Below are 20,122 nucleotides of genomic sequence, written 5' to 3'. Positions count from 1 at the left end.
CTTTCCTTTCCTTTTCCTGGCTTCAAAAAAAATACATTTTTCATATCAGGGCTACAAAGGCCAATCAAAATGACCAGTAGGTCGATATCTTCCCCCACCAATGTCACATACAACGGTTTAGCACATTGTTGCCGTTTGGAATGTAAAGCGGCTTTAACTGCTTTTTAACTGAGTTATTTTGATTTTTTGCATTCTAGCTATAATATTTGAGTCAAAACGTAAATTATCCGTGTGACTCGGTCTTTATTTTAATTAACTTAAATACTAGGGGAAATTAAATGAAAACCTTTCAATACAAATCTAAAAAGTGGGTTTTGCAGTCACACCGGTACAAATTGCCAATTTTCAACTTGCACTTGAGACCGAACGGTTCGTCTGTACAATAACCAAAATAGTGACATTTGTACAGAACTTTAAGTACTTTAATTTCTGTAAACAGACCATTTACTAAAAGTTGACAGTTTTCGAGTTTTAAGCAAAAAACCGGAAAAAAGCAAAAAAAAAAACCGCTTTCTTCTGGTTTTTTAAATGTTGCGTAACGAAATTTTGTCCGCGACCTCAGATTCAGATTTAGCACCCCAAAACACATATGGAATAAAAAAATCAGAACTTCCCCAAAACTTTCCTACTAGTATCACTTTACAGTACAAATTTACTGAATTATATGGGTTTTGTAGGTTTGCTCTAGTAATCGAAACTTTATAGTGGACAGTCAATGAAAGGGATAGATTGGATTGATCTTATGAGAATCATAAAAAATGTAAAACCTCGCATCACGTTTATAAAACCTGAGTTTTTTTAAAACCTAATTTTTATAACCGAGTTAATACTAATTTTATTGAACACTGTTTTCTCGCGCGTGACTGATGGTCGCTTTAAGCGTTGTTTTTGAGAGAATCTTCATTCTGCACAAAAGTGCTTAAAAAATAGACATAATAAAAAAAATAATAATAAATAATAAAAATCATTTGTTTAGAATTATCTCAACTACATTTTTTATAAAAAACATTTTTTTTCTACGACGTACAGATCGTTAATAAAACGATTTTTGCGTTTTTGCGAGAATTATTAATATTCTACACAAAATTCAGCTTGTTCGTATGATTTTTAGAGGTTCAGTGGCATTTTCGTCTCTGAGCACTGGAGTATATTTTTGTGACTAGTTGTATTGTGAGGACTTGATTTTTTTTAACTTAAAATTTTCAAAATAGGTATGATTTCAAAGTATCATTTTATGCATTTTAACCTCGCAGTTATTATCAGTTAGTTTTAATAATATTGTTGTATGTCTAGTTACATTTCCTATAATTTGTATGCATTTTACTCTATAATATAAATAAGAGATAACATATCGGTTTTAGATAGTAATTGTATCGAAAACCCATAGAAATTGGTAAATGTTTTACAGTTATTTTGAGAAATTCTTAGTAAATATAACTAGAGTGTACAAAAATCTACAGATGAGTTTAAAGGAATATTATAAAAAAACAAACTAATAAATACGTGTTTTATTAGATATGTAACAAGTTTGAAATCGGAAAATTAAAAATTCCAATGTGAAACCAAGCAAAGAGTAATTATGTAAATATTTGTTAAATATATTAAAACGTGAAGTGTACTTAAATGATATGTGGGGAACTATAAAGTGTCATGCTGCAACATCAAAGTCTGCAACAGCAAAAACTAAATAAAAAAGAATAAAAACTGCCAGGTAAGTCCTACTAAATGAAGATTAAGTATTATAGATTTAAATTACAGTTTAAATACGCTACGCTTTATTTACAGTTTTTCATTAACATCTTCCACGCCTTATTTCATCAAATTTTACTTGACAGCAAATTTTTTTATTTGTTTAAAATATGTTCATTTCTATTTTTTATTGTAACTCTCTATATCTTTCCAAATTAGTATTAGTGTTGTCTACAATTAATAATGATTTAGATACATCTTTTGTCACGTCATATGAACCTGTACTATTTATATAAAGAATCTTAATTTTATGATGTGTAATGGACCTAATAAATATATGAATTTATTTTTAGAGTTTCAGAACAGACATATGATTCAGGTAAAATAAAAATTATGATATTGGCAATATCCCAACGACACGTTGTCAGACTGGTTGTCACAGGTCAGAAATTAAAGATTACTGTTGCTATCAGAAAAGTCATCAGGAATCCGGAAAAAGAAGAAGAAAAACGTCAATGTCAAAAAAAAAGAAGAAATTGTTAAGGTGATACCAGAACTTTTTTACCTAGATTTAATAGCCTAATAAATTTTACTGGTGAGCTAAAATAAAGGAAATTCATCAATAAAGGTAATAATTTAATGGAATAATACAATAAATCTTTTTTCTTTTTATTTATTTAAACATTAATAAATGTTTTTATTTTGACCTAACATAATTGTTTGCTTAAATAAGAAAATATTCTTCCCTTGCAATATATTCCGCCATGTTTAAATTTGGATTCCGATGGTTTTTACTTTTAGTCTAATTTCTTTGCCATTTTCATCTATGATTCGTATTAGAAATAATTTATTAACTCCTGTCTGATATCAGCATATCTGAGAGAGCTACTGCGGCCAATTAATGTAGTTCATCCATTAAATACATTAAATATATAATAACTGGAGGAAGACTTTAATTTACTGACATAAGAATCCATACATTTACATGTCTCATATCTGTCGTCACATTTTTAATAGTTTGAATCATTAATTCTTAATTACTTCTTTTTCTTCTGTACATTGACGATTACATTATCGTAATTGTCGGAGTGTATTCCCCAAATGAAGATGATAAAAACTGTGAAATCTGTATACTAGGAGATTTAAAAGGCAGAGTAGGAGAGAAGAAAATAACAGAGTCGTAGGAAGATATGGGGAATAAATAACCAATAACAACGGAATGCGTCTTAGAGATTTTTGGGAAACAATGTCTCTCAAAATTATGAATCGCTTTGTTTGCTTCAGTGGATGCTCGCTTTGTTTGCCTTCAGTGGAGAACCATCTTAATGAAGCCAAATGTCCGTTTAAAATTTTTTAAATCTTCGTATCTACGAATATGAACATTATTTTTCTCAGAGTTTGTGTGTTTTTTGTTTTTTTTTTGTTAAGTTAGTTTTAAATAATGAGTAAAGTTTACAGTAGATATAATAATCGATAATATACTACATATTGAGTTAGAACTGATGAAACTTTAGAAATATAAAGCGAAACGTCTTCGATAAACTATGAAGTAGTTGACTTCTTTTTTTTATTTGCCAACCTGAATGACCGATTAAACCTCTGAATTCACTAGTTGAATACTTTATATATATATATATATATATATATATATATATATATATATATATATATATATATATATATATATATATATATATATATATATATATATATATGCATATATATATATATATATATATATATATATATATATATATATATATATTATATATATATAATATATATATATATATATATATATATATATATAAATTAAATATTATGTTTTACTATTTGTTATTTGTCAACAGTTTGTATGTTATTACTTTAAAAATATTATAATTGTATTTGTGCGAATATGTTAAAAAAAAAAAAAAAAATCGGTTGCCTGTAAAGTCGGTTTTACGGGCGAAGATTTTACGTGACAACGTCTTTTTCTCGGTAGAATATTTATTGATATGAATATTATTAAATTGCACAATAGGAACAAGGAATTGAATGAAAATAAGAATTGCACAAATTTTAGCTATAGAAATATATTTTGTTTACTAAACATTGTACATGTAAACTTAAACTTAACTAATTTCTATTTGTGAGGATAGGACGATGATAGGAGAAATATGAAATGAAAGGAAGTGTTTCTGCTGTAATGTGTCTTGAACGCCAAGAACGCTCGAGAAAGACAGAGACACAAGCACGGAAGCACGCACCGATTCAACGCGCCTAATTCTCTAGTGTTGCGCGCGCAACCGACCGATCATGTTTGAGTGGGAGAGAGACGCAAGGCATTCGCCGGTCCGGCGGGCCTCTCTCTCGTTCGGTGACTCACTGTAACAGACGTGAGCGGGCGTTACACTTTTTCATGAATGACTCCGAGCCACAACCTAATTTAAGACGTTGTCACGTCAAAAAAAAAAAATTCAACCCTCACGTACAAGTTGTAGTCCATGTGACGAACAACTTCTGTGAGAAACTGGGTTTATTTATTGTATAAAATATGTAAATTTATATTGTAACGAATTTTTGTTATAAATAAACTCTATTATTATTATTATTATTATATATATATATATATACACTTTCAATTCATAATATTCAGTATTTATGTTCAATTTTATTTATTTTATTTTAGACCATGGAAGGCTTTACTTTTGATGTCAAAGATACAGCGATAATAATTTGTATTATCGCTGTTGCCGTTCTTATATGCTACTATGCCATTAGAAGAAATATTGATCATTAGAGGAACATACCGAACAATACGAATTATATAACATACTCAATATGGTAATTATTATTTGAATTTTTTTTAACATTTCTTCGGTTCCTGGTTCTAAAATACACAGATGTCTTTATATATAAAAATCTTGTTTCACGGTGTTTTTTCAAGCTAATATTTAAAAACCACTAATCCGATTACAATAAAATGTCGTGAAAGTGCATTTGTTGGTCCAACTTAGGAGATAGCATATTTTTTATATCGATGAACGACCCTTATTTTTTTAAATTGTAAATTCAAAATGTTTTATACGACTTTACCTCTACAATTTTGGTTCATTTTGATCCATGTACTAAGGTCTAATAGGTGAGGAAATAGTAGAAGGGAGGGATTTATTTCCCATACAAACAGTTACATTATACTCTTATATAAATTTTTTTACACGACTTTACCTTTACAGTTGTATTTCATTTAAAGATAAAGTGATCTTTAACTTCACGTCTACGAACTGTACCAATTTAGATAATTCTTTTTTTGTTGTGTTTGTTATTATCAGGATAAAAGATAATTTTTAAAAAATTGTACGAAAAGACTTCAAAAACAGTTTTTCTCTTATTTTAAATGGCAATATAACTAATAGATGAAGCCATACTATGACTAATAAAGGACACTTGGATGAACAAAATAAATATCAGTATTTATAGATTGGGCAATAGCCAGAGCACAAAGAGTATACCAGTTTTCGTTATATTACCCAAATTAGGCATTGTCTGGCGCAGTAAATACTTGGATGGGTGAACGGCAGGACCGATTTTGATGAAATTTTACATGTGAATTCTGTATGTCTGAGAATTTTTGTTTTCGTTTTTATCTATTTTTCATACCTCTAAGTGATAGTGGTTCAACCTAAACATTTTTGTTTTACTTTTTAGACAAAATATTTTATTTTTATGTTTTTATGATGTGGAATTAAAAAATAAATACAGACTTAACCCTGAACTTTCACCTTTCTCTGACCAACCCTTTTTTTTAATAGCGAAATTAGTGTGACAGAGTTATTAGTATTACGAAGTTAGTTGCCACATTCCTTCGAAACGGCTTGACCCATTTTTATGAAATTTTATATTTATATTTTTATACTACTCAGAAAATTTTTTCCAGGAAAGTTGTTTTCATTCAAATCAGTTGATACAGTTATAAATCAGCATAACGTAGTCAAATATTCTAAAGAGTTTTTAAATTCATCTGAATTGTCTGGACACCTACTCAACAATTTACAATTTAAAGTAGGTTCAGTTGTCATTGTGCTGCGTAACATTAATTAACCTCGACTGTGCAATGAAATGAGACTGACTGTGAAAAGTCTTATATATAATGTTATTGGGACAACGATCAGCAAGGAAAAATACAAAGTAGAGAATGTCTTAAACCAACGTATACTGATGATTTCATCGAACGTACTATTTGAATTTAAACGTTAACAATTTCCCGTGCTTTTGGCTTCTGCACTTACAATAAACAAATCACAAAGCTAACCGTTGGAAGTTTACGGAATCAACTTAGAGTTTCCATGTTTTGGACATATGCAATTATTCGCCTATTGATTAAACGCAAAAAAAAATAAAAATATTTTTATCAAAAAGCATTAAATTGATCTAACTTTCATGCATATTACGTTTTTTTGGTTTCATTTAGTTGAATAGCAGAGGTTTGATCGGTCAATAATTGGCAAATGAAAAAGTTGTCAACTACTTCATTGATTTATTTGAATATGTACGTTTCGCTTTTATTTTTAAAAGCATCATCAGTTCACTACAAATGGAAAAGATCTTAGAATATAAGTAAACAACGAACAGGGTTCATACTTACAAAAACAATTTGTAGGTTTCTTTAGATGTTATAAAAACTCTACGATAACTTAACATTAAAACTTACTAACTAAACGAGAAAAAAGAAACAAAAAACACAAGAAAAACTGTAAAAGAGCACTATTGTTTATTTAGTTTTGACCGATGGCTTCATTTGAATATTAGTTCAAGCTCTTTCAGGTTTCAAGGGTCAAAACATACTAATCTTTTCGATTGTTTTCTATCCGTTGAAGGATGTCATAATTTCACATTTGGCTTGTTTTCGTACATGTGTTTATTTGGAATGCAGGGAGGTACGATTATCGAGAGAATTTGTAAACGAAAAGAGACCGACCTTTTGAATAATTTTTTTTATTATTTGTTCTGTATGATGAGAGAGTGATATATCTGGCTCAAGTTGTCAATGTCGTTTCTTTTATTTACGGATGCTGGATGTTTTAGAATTTGGCACATTTCAAGGATGGATCGCTTGTGATAATTTTGTTGTTTGCACAGTATTTTGGTATTCGCGAAATCGATACTGTGTTTAGTTGGAATGGAATGTTGTGCAAGGGCACAAGATGGTTTGGAAATCCTAATGCCGCTTTAGTGGGACGTTAGTCGACCTTGTAGAAAGTGGCTGGTCTGGCCAATGTAGCAGGAGTTGCACTCTACACAGGGTGTATGATAGACGACATTAGTTTGTTCTAGAGGGGCCAATCGAGTTTTTGTCTTCGAAAATAACTTCCCTAAGGTTCTGGTGTTTTTTAAAGCTATTCTAACAGGTAAGTTTTTAAAAAGTTTGTTAAGCCTGTTAGTGATTTGTGGGAAGCACGGGAGCGAAGCATATTTTGTGGTTTGTTCAGGAGTGAGAGGAGACTTATTCATCTGTATTTTGTTAGAAATGGACGCTACTGTTAGCCCGTTGGTTGTTTCAGTAATAGACTGCCCCTAGCTTTTGGAATATAAAAATTTATTAATGATGGATGACGGATAGGAGTTATCTATGGGAATGGACTTCAGTAGATTGAGAGATTCTTCTTTGTAAAGCAAGTGTGTTAACATGTGACTCTAAGGCTGAGGGCTTGTACCAGGTTGAGTTTATATCTGACTGGGTGTGTCGAATGGTAATTTAAGAAACGGTTGCTAGTCATTTCTTTTCTGTACCAGGTAGTGACTAATATGTTATCAGGTGTGCGAATAATTCGCATAACTAAAAATTCACATGTAAATTGTAGGTGAGGATCAAGACAGATAAAAACTGATAAGGTTTCCACCGTCTTGTCCGGCGGGGTTTCTAAAATCAAATCGTCGACGTACCATTTGACAAAGGGAACCTGGAAATCTAACTTCTTGATCTTCTTCTTCTTCTTCTAATGGCGCTACAACCCTTTGTGAGTCTTGGCCTGCTTAACAATGTTCTTCCATTCTGCCCTGTCGGATACTTTCCTTCGCCACTGCCTGATGTTCATGGTTTTAAGATCTCTCTCTACGTCGTCTATCCATCTTTTACGGGGCCTTCCTCTTGTTCTGTTTCCTTGGGGCTTGGGCCTAACTTCTTGATACTCTCATTAATAAGATCATCTAGTACAAAGTTGACTAGAATAGGAAAAATCGTGGATCCCATAGGAGTTCCAAAAGTTTTACGATAGTATTTGTCATTGAAAATTAAATAATTGGTGTCAAAAATCAATTTGAATAATTCGGAAAATGTTTCGCAAGATATCGGACTGTAGGGTTGGATCTGATTTTAATGGTTACGGAGAGAAATTAATACACTGGAAAATGGAAGATTTGTGAACAATGTGAAAGAATCTGTTATGTTGAAGTCAGTATTAAAATTGTATGCTTGTGAAAGAATGTTCGTTAGAAATTAAGCTATATTCGTGTTTGGAGTATTTTATTGATGATAATATGGGTCGCATACTTGGTTGTGGTTTGTAAATTTTGGGGAGACAGTAAAATCTAGGAGCATAGCCATTTGGAGATTTGGAAATCTAAAAGACCCCAACGGTCAGATACTAAATCATCCAGTACAAAATTAACTAGGATGGGAGAGATTGAGGAACCCATAGGTGTCCCAAAAATTTGAAGATAATATTTGTCATCAAAGACCAAAAAATTAGTGTCAAATACTAATTGCAACAGTTCTGTAAATATATCCCAGGGAACAGGACAGTTAGGTTGGATAGAATTCCAATGATTTCTTAAGGAAGTCATGACACTAGAAAAAGGTAAATTAGTGAAAAGAGATACAACATCAAAACTCACTAAAATGTAACCTTGAGGAAGTTCAAAGTTATTAATTAATTAATAACTTAAGTAAATATTAATATATTAATATTTATATTAATATTATAAATTAAAATATAATATTATAAATTAAATATATATATGAAGTAGTCAATATGGCAAAGGATCGCAGCCAATGAAGACAGCAAGCTAATAATATTTAGAGTGCATCACGCCCTGACAAGGGCTCAAGGAATGAGGAGGAGTCTAAGCTATATTCCTTGCTTAATATTTAATTTCTGAACGCAGCCGTCGATTTATAGTACTATTTAGAAAAATTGTTAAAATCTCATCAAACTGTAGTCGCCTGTATGGATTATCTTCATTTATTTCTTGTACAAAGTGTATCTTGTGAGGATTAAATTTATAATGTTTTAGTACTCTGCAGGCAGTAGTTCGTAAAAAAAACGGATTCTTGAGCTATTTTTTAGTACTTAAAGTTGGTTTCCAACGTTTTTCACGCTTCATTCCATTACAGGCACTGATTTAATTTCATTAAAAATTTTAATTAGTTTTAATACGTATAAGTGATGAAGATGCTTATCTTGAGAATAAATAAATAATTTCACTATTCTTCTTGCACTCTGTCCATTTTATAAAATTAAATTAAATATGGAAATAATTTCAACGGTTTCTGCAATAGAATACACTGGTTCAAACGAATTTTAAAAATAGTTATTAATATCGTTGTTAAATGCTACCAGAAACAGTTCAAATAATACGTTTAGTTATAATAGGTGTTACACTTTTAATAAATTTATACTTTTTAGCAAAAACAGAGCTAATATGAAAAAATATAAATACATATCTAATCATGTGGCATATATGATACATTCTCTATTTAAAATTAAAGGTTAATCGTGCTGGAGGGGATACGGTTGACAAAAAAACAGATTAGAACAGTTTAGATTAACAAAATTATGTCGTTAAAGGAAGTCCCCCTTGGAGTAAAAAATTTACCTGTTTCAACCTTTACACCTGGCTAATTGGCTATGCCAAAGCCAATATACAATAAAAAAATCCTTTTCATAAAATGCAATAAATACTGCCTAATATTAAGGCGGGTTATTTTGAGTAACCAACCCTGCATAATATATCATTTAATTTTTAGCCTTTTCCACATATACGACACTCATCACTGCTCCTAGTTCACCAAAATTATGCTTTGGAATGCATCAGTGAGATGGAGAATTTTTATCAGAGAATCCAATTTGACAATAGCTGTGCAGTATAATTATGCAAGAGTAACATATTTGAATCCGAAATGTACCGGTCCAGTGTAAATTAGTGTAAATGAGTATTATTTCAACTATTTTTATTTATTACTTATTATTGCCTGTCTATAAAATTATTCCTCCAATAAGTTTTATTATATTTTTAAACAAGAAGATATATATAAAAATATTATACAAGATGTTAATGTTTAAAATACGTTATTTTAGTCAGACCAAATAATATAACTATATTATATCTATATATAACATAACTATATATAATATAATAACATAATTTAATATCAAGAACATAACTTATCTTAACTAAAAAAGGAAATATTGTCAAAACTCAGGCGAATAATTAAAGAAATTATGTAAACATTAAAAATCATTAGTTCTTATATCACTAAATTCTCTTCCGTATTTAATAAGTGTGGTTTTTTAGCGAATAGGTAAAATTTTGTACTAGGTTTGATAAAATTATGTGTATCGTCTTCAGAAGTGACATGGAATAATATTAGGAGTAGAGAGCCGATAATGAGATTATTCAAAGATAAATGGTTAGTAGGAATAAATTTTAAATAAAATGTGTTTATTATAAAGTTATACACGTTCGGTTTTTGTCAAAACCTTAGTAATAAAGGGTTTATTTCACAGTTTACATATATACAATTTTATAATTTATTTTCAACCAATGTTTGTTTCTTATTTATTATTTTGAGCCTTTCTTTTTCGGACGTTATCGTTATTTTTAACCCTTAATAATCTGTGATCACTGCTTGTACTAAACTTATTTACGTCTTTAAATAATTCCATTTTGTTTGTTAAAAAACCGTTGATTTCGTTTCTTTTGTTTCCATTAGGGCTTTCCAATGTCCACCTTCTGTGTTTGTTCTTTTTAAAAAAGCTGTTCATTTGATATAGATTGTTTTTCAAAAGGAAAACTAACAGCTTGCTTTTATCATTTCGCTTCCAAAATTTCCCAATATTATTTTAGAGGGTCTTCCTTGGAGCCTATTTTGACATCCCACATTAAGAAGTGTAGTATGGGCGTACACTTGAATGATCTTATGTGAATAAAGAAACCGACGCTTCTGACTGTCGATTTCTCTTCTCCTTTGTAGTACCATAAATGGCCTGATAGGAGTGTGATTAATAAAACTCTCTACCTTTTTTCTTATACTTCGGGCACCTGAAGAGAGGACAAAAGTACACATTCCTACAAAATATAATGAAGGAAAAATCCAAGGACGCAGAAATCCAGGCCGTAGAAGAATGTCCTGCATGAGAAATATAATAGTGGTTTGGCTGTACCACTAACGAATTATTCAAAACAGCAGTAAATAAAATTAGAATCGCCCTAATGATATCCAATCTCCGATAGGAGAGGCACTCAAAGAAGAAGAAGGCCTTTTTTCTTACTTCACTAATACCCACAAAATCCCAATTCACGTTAGAGACTTCTTTCTTCATTTCTTCGAATCTTTCCTTTTTAGATAATGACCGAACATTAACTTGCATGTTGGTGAGTATTCATATTTACTCTCACGAGTAGCTGGGGACCGTCGATCGAGTCTTGTAGAGCCAGAGCTGCATACAGGAACAAGGATCATATTCAATGGGATTTCACTTAGTATCCCAAGAGCATCGCTAGCGGTCGCGTAACGTGCGACCATTTAGTTTTTAGTACAGCAGCTGCCCCCTTAACTTACGGATTTTTGGCATTTGGTTTTCTGATATGTTTTTGATTTTTCTGAAGATTTTAAAGATTTTTCTCTACATCCGACTAAAATTCTGCTCACTAAGATACATCTACAGTCTCCACAACAGTCTTTTGGGCATATTTTGTAAATGGTCCTAGTCCAAGCTTCTTTTTAACTCCTTGCGATTTATTCTTGGTTTATATAACTCTTAAATAGATCTTTCAGATATAATGTCAAGTTGGATGTTTTATTCTTTGGTAGTTCTGCTATTATACATTCAGGTCCTAACGCCTTATTGTTTTTCATTTTAGTGCCTTTTTTTGGATTTTTTAATTTCACATTAATGTATTCTCATTGAACCTGAACACATATAGGGGGAAATTTAGAATACTTTTCTTTTTCTCCTAGGAGTTCCTTTAAGTAATATATCTTGCACGTGTTTATTGAATTGGGCGGTATGTTGGTTTTGTTTGAAGTATATATCCGCAATAATTGTATAACTGCCATGCTTGCCTAGATGTTGGTCGTCTAATATAGCATTTTTGATCCCAAATTTCATTTTTGTTGTCTTTATCATTTGTTTATAAGATCCCTGTTCTCCCTGATACGTTGATATATCAGTTAGACTTCTTGTGATCAACCACTGTTTATATGCTTCTGGTTTTATGTATCGCTGATTTTCGAGTTGTGAGTCCACGTTTTGTTATTTTTTCTATTGTACGGAATTTGACCTATCTTACTGAGAGCTTCTTGGGCTGCCGCGTGAAGGCATTTTTTTATATAATTGTATAGGATGTTGGTATCAGACGTAAGATAATTGTCACACAATTTTTAGTGCTTTCATACTTAATAGTTAATACGCTTAAACTTTTATGTTAGTTTAACCATTGAGTGTCTTCGGTACCTAAATGATATGTTTGAACAATGCATTTCAAAGCCACACATTAAAAATTCTGAAGACGATTTCCTGAATCTAATTATGAATGTGGAAATATATGCTCTGATCAGTATTTATTGTTTGGTGATTTTTTTTTATTTATGGCATCTCAAATCTGCTGATGAAACTGAGATATTTAGGAACGTAACTGAGATATTTAGGAACTTAAACTTATTTATTTTTAATATAAATACAAAATAGAAAAAAAAATGTTTAACAATATTTCTGTCTCATTTATCTACCATAATTTGTCACAGTAAATTATCTAAATTACTTTTCCCATGTAAAGATACATGGGTATCAGGATTGGTAGCTTGTATTTGTTCCTGACGTTTCGTCTGCAACTGTAGAAGACATTATAAAGGACGTGACTTCTATCTATCATCTATCTATCTGTTTGTCTGAATCAATATTGAAATTTTAGATGCGTCTGAAAAAATATTTTGTTTTTTGTAATGTTAAGTGCAACATCCTCTTTATAATTACTTTAAAAATAGTGATGTCTTCTACTTCTTCTTTTTTTATGTGTTACTATTGGGAAATCGTCTCTCACCGTCTTTACTACTCTATTTGTGATTATTCAGCTTATATGGTCAATCCATTGTACTCTTCTATTTCTTCTTTAGTCCTTGATGTTCTCCACCTTGCATCTACGTTATATATCTGTACTTCTAGCTTTGTTCCATAGTATCTTACCATCAATTTTTCTGAGAGTTTTCATCTCTGCTGTTTCTGACGTTTTTTCTTTTGTCCTCTATGTGTCAGATCATGTTTCCATATTGTTTTATTCAGCAATCTGCGGCTCTGCTCTATTTACTTGATCATCCACTTTTATTTCGAGCGTCCCTTAGCTAGATGGTGTGATTTAAACTCCATCACTTGTTCTATTATCTGACCTTCCAGCTTCAATTTACATTTTAGTAAATTTACTGTTATACCCATGCGTTTTATCTTTTTTCGAAAAATTATCATGTTAAATTTTCTGGCAGTTATATTAAATTGGTGCAGAGTATGTTGTAAATAATCTTTACTTTGAGAAAGTAAAGTTGAACAATAGAGGACTCAGCGAATTTTCCTGTATTATTTCATTACCAGCTTCAAGTGTGTCAGTTAGTTCTTCTTTTATTTTTACTTTTATTGTGTTGTTTTGGTAGATATTTTTGATTGTTTTGATTAATATTAGAGGTATCTTCTAGTTTATTTGTTATCACTTTGGTTGTTAATTTTATATATATATATATATATATATATATATATATATATATATATATATATATATATATATATATAACGAGTTTATTACAGCTGCCGCCGTTTCTCGCAACCTAACTTCCAACGCTTGCGATCGTTCCAGTCATCTACTTGTAGACCCCTATCTTTAATTGCACCTTTTACTTCTTGTCTCACGATCTTCTTGGTCTTCCCTTTTTCCTGCGGTTGGTGGGGATCCACTGTAACATTCTCTTTGGCCATCGTTGATCATCCATCCTTTCTACATGGCCATACCATTTCAGCCTTTTACATTCTATAGTTTCCAGGACGTCAATGTCTATGCCCATACGCTCTCTGATTTCAGTATTCCTCATTCTATCTCTTCTAGTGAGTTGGCAACGTCTTCTCCAATAATTCATTTCCATTGCTTTTATTTTGGATGCGTCATTTTTATTTATTACCCAAAGCTCTGAACCATATGTAGCAATGCTTTCTATGATACTTTTGTATATCCTAATTTTTGTGTTTCGGGTGATGTGGTTGTTCCAAAGTATACTATTCAGTTGACGTATTGCTGAATTTCCTTGACCAATTCTAGTAGCTATTTCTTTTGTATTCCGACCATTGTTTGTAATGTTTACACCGAGATATTTATAGGTATCAGTATTTTGAATTTGTTTGCTTCCTAGTTCTAAGTGCTTTCCTTCACCTCCCACTACTACGTACTCTGTTTTTGATGGATTAATTGATAAGCTCCACTTAGTATATTCTTCATCTATTTTTCGTAACATGTAGTGGATATTTTAATATTGTTAATTTTAATGTTGTGTATATTAAAGTAATTCCTGTATAATTTCCCAGGTCCAATTTGTCTCCCATTTTGAAAAGAGATATTAGGATGCTTGATCTCCATTCTTGTGGTATTTTATTTTGTTCTATTATTTTTTGGATTAGTTTTATTAGTTGTTTGGTCAGATCTGGTCCTCCATACTTTAGGAGTTGGTCCTAATCTGGTACTCCATCCTTTTCTGGTGATTTCCTATTTTTTAATTTCTGTAATAAAGTAGTCTGTTTATCCTTTCCTTCGAATATAGTTCGTTTTTCTTAGTTCGTTTATCTCTTTTCTTTGTCCTCTGATTATGCTCCATATTGCTCCTCTGCCAGTGTTATTTTTGGCTTTTTCCCAGATTTCTTCGATGTTATTGTTTTCTAATATTTCCTTCCCAGCAATCTTTTTTCTGTATAAGCATTTGGTGGATTATGTCTTTAGTCCTTCGACTCTGATTTTTATTTGTGGTGGCGGCGATCTGTTCGGTGTAAAGTATTTTATGATGATTCCTATTTTACATATGTAATACTTCGTTATGTTCGCTACCTAGATCTGCTGAGTTGAGGCATCTTACGTCGATTATTTTCGATGTATGTTGGTTATATATTATATCTCTTTGGTTATAACATAATCTATCATATATCTTTGTGCACGTGTGTTATTAAATGTATATTTGTGTTGGTCTTTGTGGACAAAAAATGTGTTGTTTATTTTAAGTTCGTTATTCGTGTACAAGTTTATCATAAGCTCTCCATTTTCGATTTTAACATTCTCGTTATATTTTGTTGGATTCCGAATATTACTTGATTGCATATTCTGGTGTTAAAATCCCCCAATATTATCATCTTCCCTCTAATCTGATCTATTACCGTTTTATTTCGTTATGAAACGTTTTGCTTGTTATTTAGGGCTTGTAATTTTTTGGGTTATATACTTCGATGATGTACTTTAATGTGATTTTAATTGCTTTGGTGTATAAGTAAGGCTTCACCTTCTTTGGTTCTGTTTTCTTTCTGGTCACTTACTATATGGTCACTTACCTTATATTCTCTAGATTTGTGTTATAAAGGAAGAAGAAAATTTTAAACAAGTTGAATTATATAGAGAATGGGAAGCGTGTAAAAACATCATACAAGACGCGGCCAAAGAGACCCTGGGTTTTCAAAAAAAGCCCAAATCAACTGAAGGATAGTGGTTCGATGAAGAGTGTGGTAACATAACAGAGAGGAAAAATAATGCATATCAACGACTGCAACAACGACATAGAACACGAAAGGCAGAGGAGGAATATAGAATGCTAAGGAGGGAAGAGAAGAAAATACACTACAGAAAGAAAATAGAACACATAGAAAAAGAATAGCTAGAAGCGAAAGAGATATGCTAGAAGCATTTAATGCGATAGAAAGAGCGGCACAAAACAGTGGCCTAAACATTAATGAAATAAAAACCAAATACATGAAGGCCAGTAAATCGACATGCCAAAGAAACCTACAGAATTTGACAATAGGAGACTATAACATCGAATGCGTGAAAAATTTTACATATCTAGGTTCACTAGTTACCGCAAATAACAATGTCAGTGCAGAAGTTAAGAGAAGAATACATATCGCTAATAAAACATATAATGGACTAATTAAAGATCTAAGATCTAACAACATCACATGAAAAACCAAATGCAAAATATACAAGACCCTGATAAAACCGGTCCTTGTATATGGATTAGAGACATGGACACTGTCGAAAAGCGATGGGACAACCCAGAAAGGGTTGTCAAGCTACTGATGATGATGATAAGTAAGGCTTCACCTTCTTTGGTTCTGTTTTCTTTATGGTCACTTACTATATGGTCACTTACCTTATATTCTCTAGATTTATGTTATAAAGGAAGAAGAAAATTTTAAACAAGTTGAATTATATTAAAATTCGTTTGATTTATTGTAAAGTCAGGAATAATCTATCAAATAAGGAAGTTGTATTTCACAACCAACTCTAATTACGATTTGTTTTGTAACATTTTTTTATATAAGAGGTTACAGTTTGTAAGGTTAAATCAACATGCACTAGTAGATAAATGAGGTGAAAAATTTAATTTGACATTTCTTTATTAATTTTGTATTTTTGATCTGTTCCGTATGAAAGTTTTTTCACTCTATTTTTCATTTTTTGTTATTATTATATATTTATTTTCGTTTTGTATTTATTACGTAATTAATGCATTGTTAAGTAGCTGATATTTGTTCCCATTGTTTTGTTTATTGTATAAATACATCCACACTGTAATGAAAAATGACTGTCTTATGTAATCATATATTCAGCATCGTTTGAAAATAATGAAAGTAAATCAAAAGAGCAATATTGTAAAAGTAATTTTACAGCAAAAAATTGTTAATATTGTTTAAAAAAACAAACTTCTCCTAAACTTCGTAAATTATATAGTAAAATCTACTTCCAATATTTTCAGATTATGAATTTTGTTATGTTTTACTTTAGTATTATTGTTCTGATATTATTAGTAATAAATTGATTGTAAAACCAAGACCTTCTTGTAATTTTTTACATGTAAAAGCACATACAGGCTGAAAACCACTTACGGAATTTGGTCCTTCGTAAATAATTTCTGTCCTTATTTTAAAACACTGGTGTGGCAGTCCAGTGTGACTGCCGGTAGAAGTTATACTTTTATACACGCGTTCGTCGTTACAAATTTATATGGGAGTCAATCTGCACAATCATTACATATGTAATGCTATAGGTAAGAGAGAGCAGAAAGAGAAAAATAATTAGGTATACAGGTATATGGTGCATCGTTTGCTGTATATAAACATTTGACCTGTAATAGGAGTATAGTGAGTAAATGCAGGATTGAATCAATATTTTGACGAAAATATATATTTTTATTTTCATAATATGTATAAAAGGAATTGAATTAAAAAAATTTTTTTTACACGTACTTTGCAGTAAAATTCATTGTTTATTTTGTTATTAATATAAAAATACAATACAATACACTGCAACATAATTCAATATAATAATACAATACAAATTAAAATGCAATATTCATAAGTATTTAAAAATGACAATATACATAACTTAATTACGCATATGTTCAATTTACCATGATAACAATATTAATAAAAAAAATATTGTTTGGTGATACAACTGTCAATTTATCTGACATTGACAAATATAATATTTAATTGTTGTTTGTTGTGTATATAAGTACACATTTGAACTTTCTTGAGATATTTACAAGTTTTAATTTATAATTTAACCTGCCTAACTAGGCTTGTTACTACCGTGCAAATTTCCGATTCACTCCCGTGCAAATTTCCATAGTCGAACGCGCGTATAGAAGTATAACTTCAAAAACCGACAACTCGGATTATGTTGTAAATTTTCATTTTATTTTAAAATTTAGCATTTTTGCCTATATTACATATATTTAAAAAAAATGAACGTGGGGTTTTTAAATATTTCAAAAATAAAAATGTTAATTCATATTGGGATTCGAACTCACATACACCAGCGTATGAACCAAACACGTAAAACATTGGCCAATTAGACATGACACAAACGTATTTCAAAATTGACAGTTCTGGGCATCGAGTTAGAATCTATGGAGAGGGCATCACGTGACTAAACTAAACGACCTCACTTCGGTCATATTGTTTTGCCACTTTTGACAGATCGTATATGTTTATTTACGTTTCTGGTTTTTGGAATATTTTTAGTTTTGTAATACTTTTATAGAAACTGTAATAATATATTGTGATAGTGCATAATAATGGTTTCTTGTTCTCAACGTAGTTGCAGTGGCAGAAGCAATGTTAATAAAAAATGTTCAGGAATAACGTTCTACAGGTTAGTATACAAATATGTAAACAAAGTAATGGCCCGTACTTCAGAGAATAAATTAATAGTATTTGACTGTATTAATTTATCTTTATGTATAATTTATCGTGTTTTTAGTGTTTACCGCGGGATAAATAAATCATAGTTTATTAAAAATGTATTGCACTTTGTAGATTATGATTAAATCTTCTGAATAACTAGTCATATTTTTATAGTAGTTTTAATATTATTGAGTCCGGCCATGATCCCACCGCCATATTGATATCACAGTTAGCCACGCCTACCTACGCCGTTTTTAGTACATACGTTAATATGCTCATAGCTTCTCCATAGATTCTAACTCGATGGTTCTGGGTCATACAGTGATTTATTGAGATTATTATTTTGAAATCAAAGGATTTAGAAAAACAAAAAATTTCTTTACGTAGGGATTCAAAACGCGGTCATTAGCTGTACGAGACGTAGCACTCTAATGACAGAGGTTTGAATCCCCAATGGGAAGAAATTTTTTGTTTTTTTTTTGTTTTTATCTTTTATTTTTTAACATCTTGTGATAAAACATCTAAATGATAAAACAATTAATTAAAATTAAATAAGTAACCAGTGAAATTTTTTTTGTATTTCGCTTTTAAAATCTATATTTATCTACAAAAATATTAACTGTAGGTATATAACCCTAATACTATTTGAAAGACAATTTATTGATTTTTCAATAAAATTATAAAATATAGGGTATTTTATTTAAAACTATTGAAGGTTTTAACATAGGTATAATACGTTAGATAGATCTGCACTCATATGCATAATCTAAAAATGCAATAATATATAATATAATTGTATAATAATATAATAAGTATAAATGGAAGCGGCATATCTGTCAATGTATTTTCTTTAAGTTGTCAAAACTTATGGGGTTATCCCCATAAACCAATTTTTATTAAAAATCGTGTATTTTCCGATATACAGATAGTGTAAACTCGTCGTGGGACACCCTGTGTATAAATGTGGGCTTTTTAAAAATAAATTTAAATGTACAGAGTGATTTACGAAAGTCAAACATATTTTTATTTTCAATGGAACACCCTGTATATTTTATTTTTTTAAAAGCTGCTTAACAACCTGATCTTTACGAACTGTATCATGTAGGGTCTAGTATGAATAATACTTGGTAAAACTTTGAAATTATAGTGTGGAAAACACTTGCGGAATAAAATTGTTTGTTTTCCTATTTTAAAAAATTATGCAAAACGCTGGAACACGTCAACTTTTAAACTCAAATCTGCGCTTTCTAAACATAAATTTAAGTGTACAGGGTAATTTGGTGTACAGGTGTACAACCTTATCTTAAAAAAGTTTGTCATGAGCTGTAGGGTCTATTATCAATAATTAGGTGAATTTTTGAAACTATGTATAATTTTCGTCAAGACATTAAATACATCAAATTTTGAAATTTTTAATTTAGCACACTTCAAATTATGGTATTTTTTAAAAATAGCTAAAAACAAACATCAATTTTCTAAACTAAACAGGCACCTCAAGCTACTAGCCTTTCACGAGCTATGAATTTTAATAGAGAATATGTAAACAACTTTTTTAATAAATTGTCAACTGTTTTAGACAGATATAATTTTGAGCCTTACAATATATTTAACATTGACGAGACGAGTGTTTCGAGCGTTCAGAAGTTATAGATAGAAAAGGAACTAAGCGAGTAGAATCCATATCATGCCAGGAACGTGGAACTCTAGTAACACTATGTGTAGCCATTAATGCAGTAGGAAATACCGTA

The 20,122-nt window shown here is 30.6% G+C and overlaps 1 long non-coding RNA gene across 1 annotated transcript; it reads left to right on the top strand.

The window, feature by feature from the left end:
* Nucleotides 1-1,460: 1,460 nt before the first annotated feature.
* On the top strand, nucleotides 1,461-17,092 carry LOC140434831 (uncharacterized). The gene is made up of 4 exons (XR_011950091.1): nucleotides 1,461-1,711; nucleotides 2,043-2,317; nucleotides 4,361-4,515; nucleotides 9,698-17,092. It is a non-coding gene; the product is annotated as an uncharacterized lncRNA (long non-coding RNA).
* The last annotated feature ends 3,030 nt before the right edge of the window (nucleotides 17,093-20,122 follow it).

The sequence above is a fragment of the Diabrotica undecimpunctata genome, chromosome 2, assembly GCF_040954645.1.
Source record: "Diabrotica undecimpunctata isolate CICGRU chromosome 2, icDiaUnde3, whole genome shotgun sequence".
Classification (NCBI taxonomy): Eukaryota; Metazoa; Arthropoda; class Insecta; order Coleoptera; family Chrysomelidae; genus Diabrotica; species Diabrotica undecimpunctata.
The sequence above is the reverse complement of the archived record's forward strand: the minus strand, read 5'-3'. Positions and strand labels throughout refer to the sequence as shown.